Below are 15,167 nucleotides of genomic sequence, written 5' to 3'. Positions count from 1 at the left end.
CCATAACAAATATCACAAACCAGATGTCTTCTTATTTTTTCACAAACCCATCCAGACAGCTAGAAGTCCGAGATCAAGAGCCTATAGGTTTGGTATCCTATGAACCCCTCTTCTTGGCTGTGGATAGATTTCTTCCTGTGTCTTCACACGATCTTTCCTCTGTGTGTATCAGTGTCCTAATCTCTTCTTATACGGACACTCACTAGTCATATTGGATCAGGGCCCACCCTAATGACTTCATTTAACAAAATTCTCTCTTTCAAGTTCCTATCTCCAAATACAGTCACATTCTGAGGTCCTGGCAGTGAGGACCTCAACATATGAAATGTGGGAAGGAGAACACAATTCAGCCTGTAACACTCATAATGTGAACTCAACACTTTGTGCACAGGCATCTAAGGAGAAGACCTAAATGCGGAATGCAGTATAAGAGAAGCAATTACTGAGATAAACAAAAGCTACTACACATCCCCATTTTATAGCTGTGCTCGGCGTTGTTTCTGGAGGAAACTTCCAGAGCAGGAAGAAGTCGATACATACTTGGTAGATTGTAATAGACCATTCAGAGAAACGTGTTGAATATTTTCTTGACTTGAATGAAAAAAGATGCAAAAGAAACCATTTCCAGTCTTTTATCTAATTCTGTAAGAATTTTGAGCATCAAACTATACTCTGCTATGTGGAAAGCAAGATCCAGTGGGAATCTTTTGGGTTTATACATGTATTATTGTCAGAATAAGGATAGTAATCCACCTGTTATACAGTATTATCTTGACATGCATTCTTAATGAATTGGGTCTTTCAGTTTATGTGCACCTATAAAACCTAACAGTTCAACCTCTCCAAAGCCATATTCACCACTTCCCATCAGAGGAAATAACATTTTATTATAAAATTACAATTTTTGTTAATTTAGAGCTCTAGTTTCTAAGATAAGAAAACAGACATGTCATTTGGGGGCAAGAATAGAAACAAAGTAAACAGAAGAAACAACTTTTTGCAAACATTCCTGGACATACTTTCACAGTATTTGAAAAACCTTTCTTTTTTGCTCATCTTCTGACTACGCAGTGAACCAAATTTTGTAAGTTAAAAATAAAAGAAGTCTTACTGGCTATTTGCCCTAAACGAAGAGACATCTTTCCACCCCAAAGCAAGGGCAAAACTAAAATCCCTAAATGAAAAGATGTCATCTTCTCTTACCACTATGGTCCCTAGTTAGGAATTTGATCACAAGTAAGGATAACTTGGTGACGCCCATGTTATCAGACTCCTCTTGACTTCTCTCTCTTGCACACATTGAATGACTTACTGATTTATTTTCTCCACATAATCAATGCTTGGCTTCTGTCTCGTGTGCAATAGGTCTTTGGTATCATATCTTCTTCCCGTTATTTCAGATAACTTTGATGACTACTTAAATTGTACTTCCCTGGCTAACTTCTCTTTCCTTTCCACTTTTGACTACCAGGGGACAAATTTTAATGTTTTACAATGCAGGATATAATTTTTACGTTCGGCCTAATAGCTAGATGAGCTTAGAAATTTAGGAAAGGTGAATTGGGCCACTTGGTACTTTTTCATGTAAGGAAAACAAATGACTTGTATGCCTCGGTGTTGCTTCTGGAGGAACTTTCCAGAGCACAAAGCAGTCGGTACTAACTCTTGGTATGATGTGAGTCTCTCCAGTCCTGTGATGTCAACGTGATATCTTGCCGGGCCTGAAGAAGTTCGGATTAGGGTGTGAATAGGTACCATCTTTGTTCTTAGATATGACTGGTAGGGGCCTTGTTATTGTTAAATGCAAGGGTGATTTTAGTGTTAATTTGAATGTATCAGAAGAGTTTAAGTTAGAATTCCAAAGAAATGGATGAATCCTTCAAGTCTCAATTCTCCTCTATGGTATGAAAGAAATAGCCTCTTCTTTTAAAAGATCCTAAAATTATCCCGAATCACCAGAGCCCAATGCTGAACAACACAGTCCATAGTTACCACGAGGAATAAGGTTAAAATTCGCTCTCCGGTGACAAATCCCAACCCGGAACAGATTTCAGCCAGGCAGCTAGCAGAGCGCGCGGGGTGAACTGCAGAGGCCATGGTGGGTGCAGAGCTCAGAGCCGGAAAGCAAACAGCTGCTGTAGCCTGATTTGAGTTAAAATAGTGTGAGTGTTTAGTCTGGCGCACGGTTTCAGGGGAGATTGGCAGCTGGGTCAAACAAAGTCCTTCCATTGGCTCTCTTCCCAGGCGGCTTCTGCTAGTATTTAGGTACTAGTGCAGTGTAGGGCCCTTTTCTCAGGCAAACGCTAACATCTGACCGCACCCTCTTTGCTTTTTCCAAAAAAAAAAAAAAAAAAAAAAAGGAAAAAAAAAGAAAAAAAAACAACCTTTTCCTTCTTTCGTTAAGATAAATTCTCCAATAGACAACCTCTCCCACTAATTGTGTATTAGCAATGTATTTTATCTTGAGAGCTGACGCACTGGGCTCTCAACGTGGTGTGGAAAGCAGCCTGTTACAGTGCTGGATTCCTAAAAGGGCCTTTATGGTTTGTGAAAGAGTATCTGTGTGCTTAGGCAGGAAACTTTTTGATCTGCAGAAAAGCCAGAAGACATCTAGGTAAGGCTACATATCAAATCTACTTTTGGGGGGAAAAGTTGGGCAGTGAGGAGGATTCCTCACCACCGACGTGACTTTGGACGGCGCACGTTCACTTTGGTAGAAGTTTAAAAGGTACTGCCTATTGTCTGTTTATTTTCTGTTTGTTTGTTTAAATCGTCAGGGAATACTGGGCTCTGCGTTTTTACGATTTTGTTGTCTGCTATTGAACTGATTAGAGTGGATATAGAGTTTTACTATATAGCAAAATCTTTGTAAACTGTCACAGAAAGAAAGTGTATTTAGAAGGGAAATTGACAAGTTTTAAAGAGTAATTGTACAATCATTTGAGGACAGAGGAACGCTGCATTAGACTAACAAGGGTTTAATTACCAAAAAAAGTTTAATGTTGCTTTGGAAGGAATATTAAGTAAGTTGTCTTTGTCTCTTACTTTTTAATTTTAGTCGCTGATTTAGCCTGTTGGGTCACATTTTTTGTTAGCGTTGAAGGCTGCCATGAATCCCTAATGAGGCCCCTTTGCACATGATTTTGGCACTTGGCCAAAATCAACTTCCCAGCGGCAAGCTTTCTGTAAAGAACCTGGAGCAATTTTTTTTTCTTTCTTTCTTTCTTTCTTTCTTCTTCTTCTTTTTTTTTTTTTTTGATTGAAAATCATGTCTGAAAGCTGCCACAACCAGTTGTGTAGGCATGTGAAAATGACTTTATACAGTAAAAATGAAACAAGCACGTAAAAAAAATTTCCTGATATTGTTTCTTTTTATCATTATGAATTCCTGCTGTGGCCACCTAAAATAGGTTAGGACAAGAACAACCTGAAAGAAAATTTACCGATTTTTTGTTGTTGTTGTTGTTTTTATCAGCAGACTAGGGTAGGGGTGGTCATCTCATTGAGATGTATACAGTACGAAAGGGTTATTCAAAACACTTCAGGATAAATAACAGATGAATTCTTAAAACTGTTAATCTCTGTAAGTAATACTCAGTGCACAGTAAGGAAGTTTTCTAGAAGTTTCGTTGTATGCACAATTAAGCTTAACATCTTTTAACTAGGTATTCTATTTCAAATGCTATGGTGTTTAGGATTCTAAAAAATGTCAACATTTCTTATAATTTTAAAAATTTATTAACACCTTGATAGTGTTTCTAGCAGAAGTTGTAAAGAAATGTTTGGTATGTATACATGACTGGATAACTTTAGATAATTGTATTCAATTGTTTTTTGGCACTAAAAACGATTTTTCATAAAAGAAATTCTGAAGCTGAAAAGCACCTTACACTCAATTTTTGGAGTTGTTGATTTTGATTTTACTGTACTGGATTTGGTCATGGAAGCCGATACGTTGTTTTATACTCCAGTATTTTAAGAGTTAAATTCTTAAGTTGCGATGAAATACTACAGTAATCAGATATTAACAACTTCAGATTTTATGTAGCCATTTTCAGCAATACCTTTAAATATTAAAATAGATACATTGCAGAGTATTTAAAAGTAGAAAATTCGGAAGGATTTCTGTTGCTTTGTTTCTTTTTAAGAAATCCTGTTATCACTGTCCTAAATATTATTTTTCTTCATATGTTAGTCTAAAGTAATCTAGAGTGAAACTTTTTTTACTTTAAAATAATCATATTTCTCTTTAAAATATTAATGAGAAGAAGATTTATGCCCCCTTTAAAGAAATATGATTTAAAGCTGTCTTAATGGGTATGTTTTTTATATATTTGTCACTATATTTGTCATCCCCTTATTATTACACAATGTAAAATGTTGCGAATTTGGGTCATAGAAAAAAGTGAAAATTAACTGTAAGTAAATTTTAAAGCATGAGGAAGTGCATCTTGATTTCCTTCAGATCTATTTAGGTTTATATATAATTTGTGTTTATATAAAAAAATGTATTGTTGTGGGTTGAATTAAGATCCTGTATATACCTTACTACCAGTTGCTTTGAGGCAAGGAGTGTTTGAAATCATATCAGTCAACATTAAAATATATAGAGGATATAAATTGGGAAAAGGTAATACATATCTGCTATTTATAGAAATATACCTGTATAAGTTCTATACTTCTATGTGAGTTCACAGTGGAATTCTCATTTAGTGCAACCTCTGATATTTTTAAAAAGGAAATAATACATAACATTTCAAAATTTAGGTAAAAACAAGAAGATGTTATCATTATTATCAAACAGGTGCAAGAACAATAAGACCGCTTGTCTTATTCAGCATAATTCTGGCTTAAATATTACTTTTGAATTCTATTTTTATTGTAATCTTAGCCCTCATACATATAACATTATTTTCTGTTTGCATTTTCTATTATTTTAAATCAATTTTACTTACCTGAAAATAGCAGGTAGTCCTCTAAAATATACCAATAATTTTTCTACTGAAAATTTTAGGTTCTTTTCTTTTTTTTTTTCCCTCAGTTAATTAGAGGTGATGGCAAAGTAAATGCCATAAAATACAGAATAAAAGTTAGAGTACAAAGATATGTTAGTTTGTGAGTTCAGAAAAAAATTTAATTGTACATAATTAACCAAAAAATATTTTTGAGTTGAAGTAGAAAAAGTGAGTACTGAGAAGAATTTGTCATACTCTTTATGAAAAAGGCTAAGGAATTTACTTTCTTTTGCTATAGCTATGAATTGTAATTGAGTATTTCAATGGTGTAGGCTTTTTGGCAGAATTATTAGCTAATTTTACTTGGGACCATAAATACAAAATACTGATTACATTTTCTTTGGTGAACTGACATTTTAAAAACAATATTCAGAATCCAAATTACTTTAAAAAATAAAAATAATGTAATATTTTTGTTTAATCTGTGAAGAACAGCTTGAATGATTTGTTTCACTTGTCACTTTTTTCCATCCTTTTGGGAATATTAAAACCTATTCCGCATTACAAGTAGAAACTTCTTCACTCTTCAGAAAAAGTGGAATTCATTTGTATTTGTCAATTTAGATTACGGGCCTTTACTGTTTTAAGTGTGACAGAGTTTTTTGTTTGTTTCAATTATGCAACAGGCACATAAAATGCTTCTTGTCCCGTTAAGTAAAAGAGATACTGGGTTAAGTGTTAACTTTACTTTTGTATTGAAAAGAAGGCTTTGCAACAGCAGTATTTTACCCACAATTTTTAAAATGTGAGAAGTGTTTGCAAGAGGGCATTCTTGATGAGTGTTTCATCATTTAAATGAAATGCTTTGTTCTACATGGTCTAAATTCCAGCAATGAGATAAATGTATTGCTATACTAGATAGAACATCATTATTGAATTTTGGCACAACTTCACTGACCTCTGCCATAAAAGATTAGTATATGTGAGATGATCTTGGATTTGCAATAACAAAAGTAAATACGTGAAGCACGTGAGACACCAACCTTTGTTGTTTTGGAGAAAGTATGTGCAAAATAAAAGGAGATACTTTTCATGTAAACGGCCGATAGGAATATTTTGTCATTTCGTTAATGCAATACATCTTGAACATTAAAAAATTAATTATAATTTGTAATGTATTTGTAAGACTTTCTCCCTAGAATTAAGTGCAGTATTTTAACTATCATATTTCCAAATGCCCAACATGTAACTATGAATTAGGTAACCAAGTAGTTTTTAAACGTTGTGCTTTGATTTAAATGTAGTTAATAGTGCATAAATAACGTTCTCTGAGTTGAAGTCCTTTTCATATAGAAGAATGGTTGGTTTACACTTGTTAAATTTTTTCACTTAATATTGGTTTAATTTTTAAATTATCATAAAGTAAATATTGCTATGTGATACAGTTTTTAAACATGATAGGGCTTATTTTACCAGCAACTTGACAGTTATATATTTGAACAATGATGATTTATGCCTGTCTGTCTATTCTTCTCTCAAAGTCAAGATCAGCAAAGGGATCTTTTTTTTGGTGCTCAAAATTTATTTGGAAAAAAATGAATTTTCTCTTGCTTATGTGTTCAGGTTTGTCAATCTTAATGTCTGCCTATCTCCTGAGGTATCTGTCTGGTGAGCATTAGGCTAGAAAGTGTAGTAGGAAGCTCTAAGTTTATTCTTATTCTGTATTGCTCTCAATAACCAAAAAGTTTGATTTTCTTGTGAAACTTAGTCTGTGTTCGATCTAGCATAGCAGACGATCACATCAGATCTGATGATTAGGATCACTTAAAGCACTGAATATTCAGCTTAAGTTAGTGGTCATTTACATGTTTGGGTGGTGATTCTAAATACTTGATTGTTATTGACTTTACATAATTACTGATTGATAGAAAGCCTGGAATTCCATCATTTGCTTCAAAAACTATTAATATTGACTAATTGTATAATTGCCTCCTCTTCGCTGTTATTGAAATGCTGCATAATAGTTCTCTTCAAAAATTCCATGAGACTAGTAGTGCCTTAACTTTCTATTTCTCCCAGTAACAGAAGAGGTCAACTTTGTGTGGGGGGAGGGAATGCTTGAAATATTTAAAAAAAAAAAAAAAATTCCCTCCTGTGATTAGCAACTACGTCACTATTTGCGGAGATTTTGAAAGGAGTGATTGTATTTTTGAATGTTCATCGAAACGTGAGGAATACACCGGGCTTTCTGTGGACCTCAATTAAAAAACTAAAATAGAAAATAAGATTGAGATTAATGACATGACGTATTTTTTATAGCAATTAATCACAACTTTTATTCACACATAAACAACAAACTGGAAACAGGGGGCCCCAAGAGCAAACTTCATTGACTCTTCACCTAGGAACAGCTGAGAAAGAGACAGCAGAGGGATGCTCGTGGCCCCGTCTGTATGCTCTAAGGTCCATGCGGTCATTTCCCATTTTAAATCCCCTAGTCTTCTTTCAGAGCTACATGTCACCCTTCTCAGACATTTTTGAGAGACAGGGGTTGCAGCAGAACTCATTTGTTCTTATTGTTCAGGGGAAGGTGTGTGGTTGGGGTTTCTTTAGCAGAGGCTGTGTTCCGTGGGTGATTTTTTTTTTTTTTTAATCACCATTTGAGGAGGTCAGCTCAATCAGATGACCAAATCAGTGTAATAACCAAGCAAGTCAGCCTTAGCAAGCATAATTAGTTTTTCGTTCTTCCCTAAACCTGGGCACTTTCCTGAAGAATGCAGACAGTTGCGTGTGAAAGGTTGAGTTGCTCAAAACTGTACAACGTGCATATTCGATGTGTGAGTTTGTAAATTGTTTTGTGCTCAAAGGAGTATATATCAATATATATTGTGGGTCCAAAATAATTAAATGATAGAAGCTATGGTCCTGAAATAAAACTTGAGGGATAAACTTTAATTCTATTTGAGATGTCATCTGCAAATTACTGTTTAAAAGCATTTCTTTCAAAATTTCTCTACTACATTTTTCATGAGGCATGATGATTTAGATGTGCATTTTCCGTGAGTGAAGCAATTTTTGAAAATTATATGTATGTTGCCATTGCTTATTCTGGTGGATTCTAACTTGATCACATGTTCTTTTCTCTCCATTCCTAGAGTCCACCATTCATTGATACTCTCTAGAGATTCTTTTTTTTGGGGTGGGGGTTGGTTAACAGTTTTAAATACAGAGGGGTGGGATGTTCAAAAAGGTTCTTACACAGAAAATTCCTACTCAAGTGTGATTTAGCTATTTCTAATACATCTTTGATTGTCAGGAAATGAATCAACAAGGAACGTAGAAACAATGATTTGTGATTTTGGCAGATGAAACACAGCAATAATCAGTTCAGAATATTTATGGAATGATAACATTTTTCTATTGACATATTTTTGTGCCAACAAGTTTCATTTGGAAACTGCTATTTGTTATTAGAAGGCAGTAATTGACTTTGCTAATCAGTAGTTCAGAATGCCTGATTTAAGACAAAGGGCTGATTTATTGAATGAATAGGTCTTAGATAAAATGTAAATTATCAAGCTACCTCGTATCTGGAATTTTCTTTAATTTTTAATATCCAAGTCATTAAGAATGAATGTAATAGTAATTGCACATTTTTTGCTTTCAGAACTAGCCATGTCCACCTCTGAAATTTGTTCTCTCCTCTTAGATGAGTAAATAACAAGGTGATCAAATATCATACACTCTCCACTTTCCATCTTAAAGTCTTCTCAAATTCAAATGTGGTATAGCTACATCACATATAAGTCTGGATTAATAGTGAGATGAGATTATGTTGTCCAAAATAAAATTATACATAAAGCACAGGTGTTTACTAGCATTTGTGTGGTCAGATATACAAATTGGATTGTAGGGTAAGCTTCTCCTTTCTCACTTGAGAAAAGTGCAATTAAAAGTAATTTACAGATGTGCAAATGCACAGCTGCTTTCTTCGAACTAAATTTCACAGAAATGCGCTAAATTATAACGGGTTTAAAAGTCACACATTTTAATGGTTTTTAAATTGGATTGGAAGCATCATTACTAGGTTTACTAGGTGGAGGAAATTAATACTTATGAATACCTGGGACAATTTCTATTTAGGTGGCAGAACCACTGAAGGACTGGAAATTATAAGCAGACCAAAACTTACAGCAGGTTTGTGAAAATTGATTATTCAGTATGTAGACCCACTTTATGTACTCTCTGTCTTTATACTATTTGTATTATATTATCCCTGATGATGTGCAAAATTATTCCGCTATAGCTGGAAGAAGTATGTGTATGTGTGTATGCATGTTCGTGTGATGGTGTGCAAGTGTGTGTGTGTGTGTGTGTGTGTAAGAAATCTTATATATTTTTTTTTGCTTAACAATAAGGAAAATATCAAGGGTAAGATATAAGTACATTGGTAAAAATGGGGAATACTGGTAAACTGTTTTTGTGTATTGTGTTACAAGCAATGACTATCAACCTACATTTCTGGGAAATCAACTTCTTTTAATGGGTGCATTTTACTTGGAGCTGCTTACATACTCAATAGTGATAAACCTACTGTTGTTAATGTTATTCTGTCAGGTAGAAACCTGTTATTTACCATGTTTTCCTGGTCTCGAAATAGACTTCTTTTCTTTGGAGCTAGGGATAGCCAAGTTTTTCTAAAACTCTTTGGGAAGGCATGTTGATGGTTGGAGGAGGAAGGGGAAGTGGAAGGTGAGGGATTACACTGGACCAGGGAACAAAAGAGCTTTTACCCTGTGTAAGCTCAGAGATTTATTATAATCAACCCATTACTATTTCAACAATAGTTTGCTTTCCTAAGAGTATTACTAAAAGAATTTCAAAAATTTGACCTTGGAGGTAATTAGAAAACTGACTCATTTGTTACTAGTCTGTTGATGGAATCCTTTATCCTGCCTACAACATTTTTTCAAGTGACTGAGCCCTGCTGCTGAAAATATTATACATACCCAGTCATTGAGACAATTCAGATGCTGTGCCTCATCTCACTTAATCCTTTAACCATCAAAGGTGGGGATATTATTCCCACCATAATAGGAATATTATCCCTATTGTACAGATGGGAGACTCAGAGTACTTAAGGAATTCTCCCAGTTTCAGGGCTACTAAGTGTTGATGTCTGAATTTGAACCTGTGTTAGTAGTGCTTCTAGATTCTACACCATGCTGCTACCCACTGTACTACATATTTAATGTTCTTGACCTAGAGAGTTTTAGGAACATTAATTATAACCTTTTGACTTAAATGTTCTTTTTTAAACAACAACAACAAAAAATTAAAATCAACCATTTGGTGGAGAGTAGTAGGAGACACTTTTTTTTTTTTAAAATACAGGGAGTACTTCTAATGTACTTTTTAAAGATTTAACTTATTAATTGGAGAGAGAGAGCATGCAAGCATGAGCGCACAGAGGTAGAGGGAGAAACAGACTCCCCACTGAACAGAGAGCCTGACACCTGACACGGGGCTCGATCCCAGGACCCTGAGATCATGACCTGAGCCAAAGGCAGATACTTAACTGACTGAACCACCCACGCACCCCAGTACTTTTAATATATGAAGTACTTTTAATATTGTTCTAAGTTAAGCAATAGCCAGTGACCACTGAACCGCATTTAGTCATCAGCAGCTTTTCTCCAGGGAAAAAAAGAAAACTTGATGATATGTATGGGCAACAACTGCATTTCTACTGTGAGTCTCGTGCTCGCTTCGACAGCACATATTCTACTGTGAGTCTCTTTGGCACATCCGTGGCTTAAAATATTAAGACCTGTGGAATAACACAGGAGGCGGAAATATCTCCGTCAAGAAATTCCACTAGCTTGCTTTGTTAACATGCATGTTATTAAAACCAAGAGGGGCGAGACTTAAAGAGGCACTGTGGTTCTTCCCGCTGGCCCCTGCTTCCCGATAGCAGTAGAACTATCTACTGCTCCCAAGCAGTGCGCTGTTAAGGCATCCCACGGAAGCAAAGACTCAGACTCCTTCCCAAAGTACTTCACTGCTCCGAAGTAGGTGTTTCCCACTGGACAACCAACCATGTTTCTTCAAAAAACTCATAATTTGTCTATGTCACATTCTGTGCAGAGAGAAACTTGAAATATAGACCAATTGTTGGTAACTGTTTTAAACAGTAGATTTCTAACCTCTGTTGATAGGACTAAAACTTAAAAGAAATGGGGATACATACGGGCATGTGATATACTTTTACCAAATTGTTCGTCTTATTTCAAGTTTCATGTAATGCTGTTATCGTGGTTCAAAATATCTTGATGAACCCTGAAAAATTAGGTTCAAAATCACTTTTCAAACACTCAGATATTTGATTCCTTGGCTTCCAGAGCTGCGATTGTTGAATGATATTTAACTCCCTTGTTTTTTTGCAGGAGGACATGGTCTTGGGAAAAAAATGGCCATTTTTGCTCATGGTAGTAACACTAGCTCCCAGAGGGTTGGCTTTGAATACAGCTCTTCCTTCTAGTTTTGTATTCCTTCCTCTACATAATGATGTCTGAGCCTATAAAGTCATTTATACCCAGCTCACAATTATTATGTTTTTCTTATTAAAAAAAAAAATAAAAAAAAACCACTTTAGTGGCATGGAAACCATGAAGGAGGATTTAGCTTTGTTGTTAAGTATAGAGAAGGCTAATCAAAAGTAATATAATTGAATATAAACTTCCCCATGAGTTATTATTTCTGTAAAGCTATATTATTAAAAGTTTTTAGTTTACAGTTTTGTCTATGGTATATATTTTAGGGCACTCTAATCCTTTAATGAGTTTTGTCAAAACGTTCACTGAACATCTTTTCTGAAAAGACTGTTGAAGATAGTCCTTTGGATTTTTCTTTCTTTATGAGATTAAAAGTTTTTTTAATTTTTTTAAAGATTTATTTATTTATTTGACAGACAGAGATCACAAGTAGGCAGAGAGGCAGGCAGAGAGGGGTGGTGGGAAGCAGGCTCCTCACTGAGCAGAGAGCCCGATGTGGGGCTCGATCCCAGGACCCTGGGATCATGACCTGAGCTGAAGGGAGAGGTTTTAACCCACTGAGCCACCCAGGTGCCCTTAAAAGGTATTTTTAATGGAGATATACAACACGTACAATTCTTATGCCTACAGCTGGATGAACGGTTTATATATATGTACTCATATGCATATATACATGTAATCCTTTCACAGATCAGGATATAGACATTTCCAACACTCCAGAAGAATATCTCATGCCCCGTTGATATCTCTCACCATAGATTAGATTTGCCAGTTTTTTTAAATTTTATATAAATAGAATCCCACACCACGTATGCATTTTTCTCTGACTTATGTTACTCCACATTTTGTCCATGTGATTTCCCATTTGCATGTATCAGTAGGTTGTTCATTTTTATTGTGGTTTAATACATTTATGTGAATATGGCACAATTTATTTCTCCATTCTGTACTTTTAGGCAGTTTCCAGTTGTTGTTTTTTTTTTTTTTTTCATAATTCTTAAAATATACGTCTGGTACCAAAAAGGTAGTAGTCAGTTTTTCTCACTAACAGATGAAATATGAAAATAGGAGCATTTTAAATAAACCATTAAAAGCAGTACTTGTTTTACGTGATAACAGACTCATGCAGGTTTGAACCATAGGAAGCAAGGACTCAATATTACTGAGTTATTCATGGAAACATTTTCTGAAAATGAGATTTAGTATGTTTCATTCTAAGTAGATACTAAAGAAATATCTCTAAAATACTTAAACTTTTGACTTCTATTCCTTTGTTTTTATTATTTATTACACATATGTAACTATAATTATAGGTTGCCCAAATATACATTTTTAAAAACTCAATTATCAGTTCTTTTTTCTTAAGTTTTCGTAGATTGCTGAAATGTTCTGGTGTAAAACAAGATAAATTATCTTTGCCAAAGAATAACTTGAAACAATTCTGAACATATTTAACCTCAAATTTCATATACAAGCAAAATAAGATCTAATATTTTGACAATAAGGATAAAGATATTTTTAGAGAGATTTTTCTTACCATTTTCTATGTTATTTCTGATAGGTCCACAGCTCCTATGACTCTGTATTCAAATTTAAGATGACCTACTCCACTAGGAAAATACAAACATTACTAATAAAAATTTGAAAGGTTTTTATTGTAGAAAAAAATAAGATTTAGTTATTCAGATGTTATTATCCAATTCACCTATTGAGTTATTTATAAGTTTTTATTGAGCGCATCCCCAAGTTCTAATTAATGTATTTATTACATTGGTTATACGGATAGACAGTCTAGGGTTGTCATCTGGGTATTATTTAAACTTACTAATAAGCAACTGCTTTAAATAAAATAAATAACATTGAAGTAGTATATTAAAATGTAGTTTGTAAAGCCCTATCACATGATACACACGTTAACTGTGAGAAGGAGAAGATCTCATACTCTTCCACCTCAAATAGTGAAATAATAGTACCCTCTAGCTAGTAAAGACTGATATATGACTTGTACAGGATTTTTTTTCCACTCTAAATCTTTTGTCTTTATTATAAGAAATGATATTTCTGTATATAATGGAACCCTCTATGAGAGGTCCAGGGTGGGCAAGTAGCTTACTACAGTTTTCCAAAATCTTTTTTTTTTTTTTTTTGTATTTAAGAGAACTGATTTTATTTGAATTTACTGCACTACAAAATTCCCTTATAATCCAGAAATTCACTAAAAATAAATCACAAACAATTTGTTTTACAGGTTTCATGGGGTTATATTTTAAAGACATTATAGCCCCTAAAAACAGTAATGTCACTTTCTAGTATTTTTGTTTTTAAATAACTAGTTCAAATTTGGCCAAGGTCAATGGTGCTTGTTATTATTTTTGACAACTATACAATGCCTGATAATGATTCCATTTCTGACACCAGCTGGTAGTAAGCTTCCCTCTCGGATGAATTCATAAATGGCCTGTTCACAATTCAAATGTGTAATGGACACGACAAAATTCCACTGCTGGGCTTCTGCTTAATTAGATGTATTTGCATCTAATAGGAAGAGAAAACCAACTTTCTCCAAGGCTTTTTTTCCCCATAATTTTATCTGACGTTTTAAATGTCTTTTTTTTTTTTAAATGTATAAAATGTCCATAGGTCCCCAAGTAAGCAAACTATTGTGGACATTTTAAAAAATACTAGCTTGTCAGACTACCATGCTATATATCTTTGGGTGACTTCAAAGTATTGTTCCCTTTAACTCAGGATGCCACCTTGTAGCAATTGGCCTTTACTGACCCGTGAAAATGGATGGAGTTATTCTGATCTCACTATGGAGAAGGTCAGGTTCACAGCTTGGGTTTGAGAACACAGAAGGAATTACCTTAGAGGAAGAAGCTGATTTTGGAAAAAGCAAATGTTTATTTACATTGAGTTCATCAGATATAGGTAGAGATCAGGAAGGAAACAACTACAAAATTACTTCAGGATATTTTTAAAGTGTCTCCACTTAGGTATCTTTGTCTAAATATGTTTTCATGGCCATTTCCTCATGAAGAATGCACTGAACTTCTCAAGAGAAGTTCTGAGTTTTTTTCACTCCTCAGTTAACACATACCTGGTTTTCTTGCTGTGATATTAAAGCCATTTTATCTTGAAGATTATATAGTACTTAGTTCATCAATCCTTATTTCTGTTTTCTTACAATTCTCTTTCTTTTAATATAGCTGCTGCAATATGGTCATCAGAAATAAGTATTATAATTCACTAGTTAGGCAAGACTAGCATGACTAGCAGAGATACGGGTAAAAAGTAGTAAAATATAATACATGTATTTATTAGTGTAGTGTTACATATTAATACAATATAAATATATATATGTGTGTGTGTATATATATATATATACATATATATATATATACTTATACCTACACCTACCTACATATATATATTTACTAAGATAAAGTTAATCCCTGGAAATTATTTTATGCTTTGGAATTTCTATCTGGGATAGTCTAAATCTCAGGTTATTTTTGGTGAGTATACAAAGATCTGGAGAAAACAATAATAAGTATTACTTTTTATTAATAGTAATTTATTTTGAAACTGACATATTCTGAAAACACTTATTCATTTGTTAGTTTGATATAGGACAAGAAGCAGCATATTAATAAGT

General features: G+C 34.1%; 1 long non-coding RNA gene across 1 annotated transcript in view; it reads left to right on the top strand.

Moving 5' to 3' along the window:
- The first annotated feature begins 907 nt into the window (after positions 1 to 907).
- The window catches only part of LOC125095448 (uncharacterized), a 157,363-nt gene continuing 143,103 nt past the window's right edge, over positions 908 to 15,167 (top strand). Inside the window, exon 1 of the long non-coding RNA XR_007125889.1 lies at positions 908 to 2,614. This is a non-coding gene — a long non-coding RNA (uncharacterized LOC125095448). The remainder of the gene's footprint in view (positions 2,615 to 15,167) is intronic.

Source organism: Lutra lutra, chromosome 1 (genome assembly GCF_902655055.1).
Source record: "Lutra lutra chromosome 1, mLutLut1.2, whole genome shotgun sequence".
Classification (NCBI taxonomy): domain Eukaryota; kingdom Metazoa; phylum Chordata; class Mammalia; order Carnivora; family Mustelidae; genus Lutra; species Lutra lutra.
This window is presented reverse-complemented; position numbering and strand designations above follow the sequence as displayed.